Source organism: Pungitius pungitius, chromosome 3 (assembly GCF_949316345.1).
Source record: "Pungitius pungitius chromosome 3, fPunPun2.1, whole genome shotgun sequence".
Classification (NCBI taxonomy): Eukaryota; Metazoa; Chordata; class Actinopteri; order Perciformes; family Gasterosteidae; genus Pungitius; species Pungitius pungitius.
Genome location: NC_084902.1, coordinates 1,542,945 through 1,552,200, shown reverse-complemented (window position 1 = coordinate 1,552,200; position 9,256 = coordinate 1,542,945). Strand labels below are relative to the sequence as shown.

At 49.0% G+C, this 9,256-nt stretch overlaps 1 long non-coding RNA gene across 1 annotated transcript in view; it reads left to right on the top strand.

Moving 5' to 3' along the window:
- Positions 1 to 8,942, top strand: part of LOC119216779 (uncharacterized) — a 22,497-nt gene extending 13,555 nt beyond the window's left edge. The window contains exon 3 of the long non-coding RNA XR_005120160.2: positions 8,866 to 8,942. This is a non-coding gene — a long non-coding RNA (uncharacterized LOC119216779). The remainder of the gene's footprint in view (positions 1 to 8,865) is intronic.
- The last annotated feature ends 314 nt before the right edge of the window (positions 8,943 to 9,256 follow it).

The window sequence follows — 9,256 nt, the reverse complement described above, 5'->3', positions numbered from 1 at the left end:
CCTCTAAAGGGCCTCTGAACAGCCTCTGGAAGCTTCTAAAGGGCCTCTGAAAGCCTCTAAAGGGCCTCCGAAGGCCTCTGGACAGCCTCTGGAAGCTTCTAAAGGGCCTCTGAAAGCCTCTAAAGGGCCTCCGAAGGCCTCTGGAAGCTTCTAAAGGGCCTCTGAAAGCCTCTAAAGGGCCTCTGAAAGCCTCTAAAGGGCCTCTGAAGGCCTCTAAAGGGCATCTGAACAGTCTCTGAAAGCCTCTAAAGGGCCTCTGAAAGCCTCTAAAGGGCCTCCGAAGGCCTCTGGAAGCTTCTAAAGGGCCTCTGAAAGCCTCTAAAGGGCCTCTGAAAGCCTCTAAAGGGCCTCTGAAGGCCTCTAAAGGGCATCTGAACAGCCTCTGAAAGCCTCTAAAGGGCCTCTGAAAGCCTCTAAAGGGCCTCCGAAGGCCTGTGAACAGCCTATTGGACAATTACTTGGATTCCCAAAGGGATTTTTATGAGGGTTTCTTCAATCTTTTCCATTCTTCTTTATTCTCACGTTGAAAAGAAGATGAGCAAGTTTAGGTGTTTTTGTAATTGACATCAGAAGGGAGATGGTGAAGAGAAGGATGATGGAGGGGCAGAGAGAGAGAGAGAGGAGCAGATGGTTGGAGATGAAACCTGCTAAATTATTCATCCGGGCGGGAGTCTGATGGAGAGACGGGTCGGAGACGGACTTTGACAAGGATGCCTCGTCAAAGCGTCCGGCCCCCTGCGGGGGCTATTTACCCGGAGGATTCAGGGGGGGTGTCGATGTATGCAGGTAGTCGAGGAGCAGAGCTTCCCACCATCACCTCCACAAAGAGGCTCCTCTACTTGTTATTAGGGCTTTTGCATTGAACACACCCCCACCCCCTTAAGACCCCCCTCCATCCGTCTTGGTGCAACATATGGAAACAGTACATACCGTCTCTCTGCATGTTCTAGTTTTCCCCTCTCAGCTTCACACACACACACACACACACGCTGAGGGGAAATAGAGCAGAGAGGAAGCTACGTGCCTTCACCGAGCGAGGGCTGTCTGGTGTCATGGCAACCGGTGCAGATTACCCCACCCTCCGTCAGTCAGAGCGGAGGAGGATGCTCACTCGCATGGGGACAGTACACTCGTGAACGTGTGGAGACACATGGGACGCTTACACCTCAAGGCCCCCCCCCGCCCCTCCCCCAAAAAAAGAAATCTGAATTTTTTTAAGTGTCAAATTGTCAGCGCCTTGTCAAAGAGTCGAAGGAGGCGGAGCTTGTGATGTGACCACGAGGCCATCGACGTGTAGCTTTATGCGTCTGGGGTATTCAGTGTTATATTAACAGCAGCAAGGTTATCCAACGGGGGGGGGGGGGGGGGGGGGTCTAAATAGACTGCAGCAGAGCCTTCGTCCACAGTTACATCATCAAACTAAAGATGAACCCTCTCTCTCTCTCTTTGGTTTTTGGTATTTTGTCTGTTGCTATTTGAAAGTTTTGATCTGTTTGACATGGATCACAAGTTACATAAATGAACATCGCCCCCTGCTGGTCACTACACAGAAGTAGAGTCATTTCCTCATAGACGTCTATGGGAGCAGAGGAGTCGCCCCCTGCTGGTCACTACACAGAAGTAGAGTCATTTCCTCATAGACGTCTATGGGAGCAGAGGAGTCGCCCCCTGCTGGTCACTACACAGAAGTAGAGTCATTTCCTCATAGACGTCTATGGGAGCAGAGGAGTCGCCCCCTGCTGGTCACTACACAGAAGTAGAGTCATTTCCTCATAGACGTCTATGGGAGCAGAGGAGTCGCCCCCTGCTGGTCACTACACAGAAGTAGAGTCATTTCCTCATAGACGTCTATGGGAGCAGAGGAGTCGCCCCCTGCTGGTCACTACACAGAAGTAGAGTCATTTCCTCATAGACGTCTATGGGATTAATTGTAAATGACTATCTCATATTTCCAGACTTTACGTTTACAGTTCAGAGGTTAACGCATGGACTTAAAGCGCTAAGCACGTACGTATTACATTCATCAGCAGGATACGCCAGAGGGAAAACCACTGATGACCCCACGTGATGCCGGTTGGATGAAGTCTCCGGGGGGGGGGGAGGGGGGCAGTATCTGGTGGGGTCCACTGTCTACCACACCTGACGGGCACAGAGGGTTGTCCAGGATCCCACATTCATCCTCCTCTTTCAGAGGACACAAGGAGGGGCCCCCGCTAATAGGCGCCGCGACGTGGGGGGCCCGAGAGACAGGGGGGGGGGGGGGGGGCTCAGGGGTTTGGGAGGAGGACGAAAGGCCGGGGACAGGGAGAAGGGAGGGGGGGGGGGGGGGTCAGAACTTTTAGAACTTTACCTCATCTCCAAAGCTATCAACAACATGTTTGAGAGAACAAATAACACTGCAGCTGCAATCAGAAGATAATTATTATTAAAATAATTCAGCAGCCTCACTCAACCTGCATTGCCATCTTGCATGTTTGACTCTAAATGGACCATCATTCACTCAATGAACATCATGACTTGAAACTAGAGACTGAGACCATAAACTCATGTTTACAATGTTTACTGAGGGAATAAATCAAGAGAGAAGTATCTGATCCTACTTCTGACCTTCAAGAAGTCCCCTTCTCACGGTCGCTCTCCTGATGTGAGGAGCTGAGTGGAGATGAGGACCTGAGTGGAGATCTGGGCGTGGCCTGCAGCATTTTGTGAGGAGAGAAAAATATGTGCTGCATAAGTTTCTTGTACTTCTGTGTGTGTTTGTGTGTGTGTGTGAAGGTCATGCCATCCCCATGCTGAGCTTCATCGAGAGCTGCCAATGCTCACGGCTGTTGCTGCACTGTCTGGCCCATGCAAGCCCCCCCCCCCCCTCCCCCCCACCACTGCAGGGCATTGATTAAGTGGCACAGCTCTCGCCTCACCAGCCAATACCGGCGCAGCAGACGCTCCAGCCAGCCAATGACATCACAGGGGGAGACTGGGAGAGACTGAAGACAAACTGGGAAAGTAGTAGAGTGAAAGGGGGGGGGGGGGGATTGCAGTAACAAAGCAGGAATGACTTCTAATGAAGCAGAGAGAGAGGCTTGAGGGAAATGGACGAGGATTCGTGATCACACAGAAATGTTTTCAGCTCTTTCAGGCTTTAATGAAGCTGTCAAGATGAAAAATGAACGACTCAAACCCAATAACTGGAGAAGTTTAGAAGCAAACTGTGGAGGAAAGTGGATTCTCCGTCAGGAGCATCGATCGTGTTCAATGCGGTAAAAGTATAGAGGCCTTCACCAAAGTATTAATGAGTTCTACCACATCAGGAAAGGCTTCTACTGAAGGTTTGAAGGGTTCTACCCAAGCACTGATTGATCTGCTGGCTCCACTGGACCATTTGGATGAGGAGTCATTGTCAACTGACTCCTCATCAGCTTTGTGTTTGGTCTCCTCCTTCTCCTCTCTGGAAGCCAATAATTGCTATAAGTTCACCGACTGGTCGGTTTTTTTGAGAATCGATTAACGGGAGGAAAAAAAGTCTGAATCGGCGATGAATTAATAATCATCTGGCTGTTTTAATTTAAATGGCGTCTAATGAAGGTCTATGTTTGACCTTCACCGTCTTCCGTACGCCTCACACACTGGAGGTCCCGAGCTGCAGAGGGTGTGTGTGTGTGTGTGTGTGTGTGTGTGTGCGCACCTTTGGTTTGTTGCCTATGGGTTTGTTGCTTGTGTGTCTGTGTGGGAGGGTGCGAATGCATGCAAGCAAATGTCATCTACTGAGTGTCAAATGAGATAATTAAAAAGACTGAGAACGGATGCTCAGATTTGTGTGTGTGTGTGTGTGTGTGTGTGTGTGTAAATAGGGATCAGTTTTTTTCTGATTTTGTTTTTTAAAGAAAAAGAGTGATGGTGTGAGGAACAAGATTGGGGACCAGACAGAAGACAGGCAGAGAGAGAGACAGACTGGTAGAGAGAGAGACAGACTGGTAGACACCTGGATGGAAATAAGGAGGTAGGGAGGGAGGTAAGGAGGGATGAAGAAAGGTAGGGAGGTAGACACTGAGGGAGAATGGAAGGAAGGTAAAAGATTTTCAATTCAATTCAGTAACTTATCAATAAAAACAGAACAAAACTCAAAACTAGATGATTCAATTCTACAATAAAATACTAATTTGATACACAAAGGTACACATTAGTACTAAATGAGTAATGTACTTGTACTAGTGTATAGGGGGGGGGGGGTGTACACTGATGACCAACAGTTTATCTCCACCACAGACAGAGCCTGCTGTAAGGTAACCCGACACACAACAGACACACACACACACACACACACACACACACACTTTAACAACCCGAGCAGCATGTAGGGAATGATGCAGCGTCGCTACACTGCACAGACGATATATGAGAGAGATGCAACTCTCGTAGATGGTGTGCACGGAGCACTCAGGTTTTCTGGTGTGTGTGTGTGTGTGTGTATGTGTGTGTGTGTGTGTGCTGCAGTAAACTGAACAAAGGGTCCTTTTGTACACAGGCTGGTGGCTTTAACACGTTGTGTATCCTTGAGAGTCACTTCATCATGAGCTCAGCTCGGTCCCTTCGTCCCGAGAGGAAGGTCATGTGGGAGGCCGTCGTGTGTATCAGCCCCCCCCCCCCCCCCCCCCTCGCTGAACATCAGCGCACGGCCTGCAGAGCTCCAGGTGTCGTCTCAGGTGTCCATTTTATTTTATCTATTTTTTGCTTTGGATCTGAGTTGCCTTCTAACCAGCGACTGAAGACCTTTTGGAAGCCCTGGATTTGTCTTGTTCTCCAGATGTATTCTCCAGAAATCCAGATGTGACTTTGCTTCATTTGCTGTTCATAACTTCTAGTCTTGAAGAGAACCAGGTCCTGGTCTTGGTCTTGACCTGGTCTACATTGGACCTAGTCTTGGTCTTTCCTCTAACATCTGATGATGTTGATGTGCTCCATGAATAAACTATGATCAAAAACATATCTGAATCTCAACAATGAATAAATTCACTTATACTAAACTACACTAAACACTGCGTTTAGCTACTCCCCCCCTGCAGGGACACAGCCATGGACTCTTTCTTTTAAAGGCTGATCTGCTACCAGCACACAGACACACACACACACACACACACACACACACACACACTGCCCACAGCCAGTGTAATTCCATCGTCTGTGACGGCCCGTCCTGGCGTCCTGTGTTTGTTTGCGTTGTATCCAGTTCCCGGCGCCATATGCCATCCGCGGCCAAAGGTATCAGGCTCAGCGCCGGGCCCCCGGCTGCTCTCGAGGCCCCGCCTCCTCTCGTGCAGACAAAGAGCGCTCCGACCAACGCCGGGGTTCGGGGTGAAAAGCCTGAGACGTGTCGTTTTACCGGGAACGACTCACTTTGAAATCAGCGAAATCAGAGAAACCGTCGCCGCGCTCGGCGATCCGCGACGACGAGTGACGTCACGTCACGTCTAACCGCCATTTAATCCCCACCAAATGACCAAAGTAAACCGCATCCTCAGCAGTTTGATTGATTGCCTTGAAGTTTGCATTGGTTTTGCATTTTGGGTCAAGCAACAAGCGTCAATTTAGCGTCACATGCATGCAGTATTTTCAAAATAAAATTCTGTTCTAAAGGAAACAGGCGATACTTATTATTTAAGAAAAAGACGGGGAAACACAGTTATGTTCAATAAAGAATTTATCAACGCATAGTGGGATATGAGCTCATCAGCAATGCATGATGGGAGAGAGGTCAACATGGCCGCCACACGCTGCATCCCCTGGAAGCCCCTGTGTTCACATTGGACTTTGGCTGCAGCAGACAAACGAATCAAGCGCCTCCCTTTGGACTGATTTTCATTCTCCGCTTTTTGTTCTCTCCTCTATCGTAAAACTTTTTATAAGAGTAATACAAATTCAAAAAACATCTTTGCCAACTCTTGAGCGATTCTCCATCAAAAGCCGCCCCGTAATCTTTTAGAGCCGATTGTTTGGAAATGCAGAAATGAAAAAAGAATATCCTTCACGCCGCTGTCCCAGAAATCCTCTCCCAGCCGCCGCTGTGAATTCTGTTTGAAGCGGCGCTTGACAGCTTCATTTGTAAAGCGTCTCAATTAGACGGAATATTTTCCGCCGACGTATCTCGGCGCCCAGACTGTCTCACCAGAACATGAAAGCCGGGGCTTAAGGAAGTCATCGCACACCTCGGAGAGAGAGAGGGAGGGAGAGAGAGGGAGAGAGAGAGAGAGAGAGAGAGAGAGGCGCTCACACGCATGCAGACACTAAAAATAGAGGCAGCTCTCCTGCTAACGCCGGCTAATGCTCCTCAGCCCAGACGCGTGGATTTGCATGTCTTTAATGTGCGGCCCCGCTGTCTCATAGGATCCCTCAGGAGGGCTCACAGGTGCATGCTGGGAGCAAGATTTTTGTATCAGTGAAGAAGGAAAAAAATGAAGCAGGTCGAAAAGATTTCAGCATTTAATGGTAATTGGAGATTTTTCTTTTAGAAAGGCGAGACGGCCCCCCCCCCACCCGCTCTCACTGTCTCTCCTTCAGGCCATTGCGATGGCCTCCATCTGGTCTGTGAGGCGGGAGGGTTTGGTGGGGGGGGCGGCGGCTCTGGCCTTCCCCCCGCTGCATTAAGAGTCTCAGGTGATTAATCACTGATGAAGATGTTAAATAAATATTCTCCATTCTTGGTAAATATTGTAACAAATGGATCCATAATGTCCTGGTGGTCATTTGGGGTCATTTATTGGGTGAATATGTGTAATATAAGATTCAACCAAACCCTAGTGGTGGTTTCATAAGAACGCCAAGATGATTTCCCTCCTTTTGCTTTGAAAAAATCCTCCTGATGTCGACGCTCTCACCGGAACCAGATCACCAGACTAACGGCTCGTGTTGCCATCGAGCGGACGGACTCTCCAGATGAGGCTTTGTAACAATGATCCCGATAATAAAATCTGGTAAACGCTCAGAGGATGTTGAGCCGAGGACCCTGAGCTCCGTTTATTTATGAAACGTCCCTCAGCGGTCCAAGCGTCCCATAATCTAAACACAGTTTGACTTCCTCGAGAGCCTTCGGAACCTAACCCCCCCCTCGTTTAAATAAAGCCATCTGATCAGTCGCTCGTCAGCTCATCTTCACAAACGGCGCCGCAGGCGTCATCCGACCCGCTCGCATTCCACGTCTTCATAGTTTATTATAGTTTTTTGGGGATGGAGGAAGAATTCTCCACCGCTGTGGTTCCAGTAATCTGATCCAGGATCAAATAATAAATCAAAGTAACAAAAACAGCAATTTACGAAGCTAAAATAACAGAATTTATTTATCTTTGATGGTTCTGGTGAAATGTTGTACTCCATCATGAAAGTGGACAAGGAAGAGAAGAGCCTCCCTGGGTTCCTATCAGAACTCCAAAGGTGCCTTCACACCTGAATCCAGGGACACAGAGTTATGGCCATGAAGGGTAGAAACTTGCTTCAGGACCTCGGACAGTGCCCTCCCCTCCAGAAATTTTGTTTGAAGTATGAACAGAAAGTTTCTGACCAATTTTGAATAATAATATCTAACCCCCCCCCCCCTCCTGACCCCCCAGTCAATGGGGGGGAAAGTAACTTTAACCTCACATCTCTATTTAGAATGTAGGGCCGGTGTAGGAACTCAGTTCACCCAGTTCGTCTGTCAGCGTTCTGTCTCTCTCTATGTTTATCTCTATGTCTCTCTGTCTGTCCCCCTGTCCGTCTGTCTGTCTTTCTGCCCCCCCCCCCCCCGTCCCTCTGTCCCCATGACTGTCCGTCTCCGGCCGGTGGAAGAACGCCGGGCTCGGTGCCAGCCAGCCGGGGCGCCAGTTGGGCCGTCCATCAGTAGCATTAAAGACATGTTATCCACCCGAGTGTATCCGCCTGCTTAGAGCCCTGATCCCCTGCTTAGAGCCCCCCCACGCTGCCCCTCAACTCACTCTGGGGGGGGGGGTCACAGAGTCCCCTTCTTGCTTTATCAGCACTGCACCCAGGCATCCAGCCCGCTGCTTTGGGTCTCTTAAAACACGTACGCAAATAAATGAGGAGGCCGCTGGAAATAACTGCCCTCTCATCTCCGGCCAAGCCGCCCTGCCAGTCAGGTCTTTGTCTTTAAAGGGACGGGGGGGGGGGGGGGGGGGGCGCTGACCTCCACTCAGATCTCTCTCTTCAAGAACACAAAGTCAGCAGGGTTTATTTAGCCCTCTCGCGGCGTGGTGCAGATGAAAGGTCTCACGGAGGCTTTAAAAGGGCCGTTTGTTTCACGTTACGTGGACGTCGTGCCCCTTTTCATCACTGCTGAGATGGTTGCTGTGGCTCTTTTGGATTCTGGGTAAAAACCAGGATTCGTGCTGCGTTGTGTCCTCATTCTATCTGCTTCGATAAAATAGTCGTTGTTGTTGTTGCTGTGGAGTGGTTTTGAAGAGGCACTTGAAGGGTCAGTTCTGAAGAAGCCTTGGGCTCATGAACAGCGTTTTATCCCATCAGAGGGTCCAGAGGAGCCTGATATACCTGATTACCATTCTGCTCCCATTGCATTACTCGCTCGCTTTGTGACTGTTGGAGAGTTTCACGTTATCTTACAGTTAGCTTCATTTAATAAAAACGCTATTCTGGTTAAGGTGTCGCGACATATCAATTACAAAGTCAATCATTTCTAAGGTTCTGGAAAGCCAGGAGAAGCTAGCTGGGTTTTCACGTTCATCCCCATGACAGTGCCATTTAGAAGGCAGAAAATCAGAAGAATAGACTCTTTAGGCCATATAGATCTGTAAGAAACACAATTGATGGTTAAGATGAGGGTTTTTGGAAATGGAAGATAACATCGCCTGTTTTTGTCCACAGCGGTGAGCACCAGAGGACTCGGACAGAGAGAGGATTCACTAGAAGGTAAAAGAATGACCCTCATCCGATCTAATAAACATGATGATGATGATGATGATGATAGGGAGGATAGAGAGGGAGAAGGTGGGGAGGATGTGGAGGATGAAGATGGAGAAGGTGGAGAGGATGTAGAGGATGAAGGTGGAGAAGGTGGGGAGGATGTAGAAGATGGAGAAGGTGGGGAGGATGTAGAGGATGAAGGTGGAGAAGGTGGGGAGGATGTAGAAGATGGAGAAGGTGGGGAGGATGTAGAGGATGGAGAAGGTGGGGAGGATGTAGAAGATGAAGGTGGAGAAGGTGGGGGGATATAGAGGATGAAGATAAATAAATAACTAAATTTTAACGTTTTTTC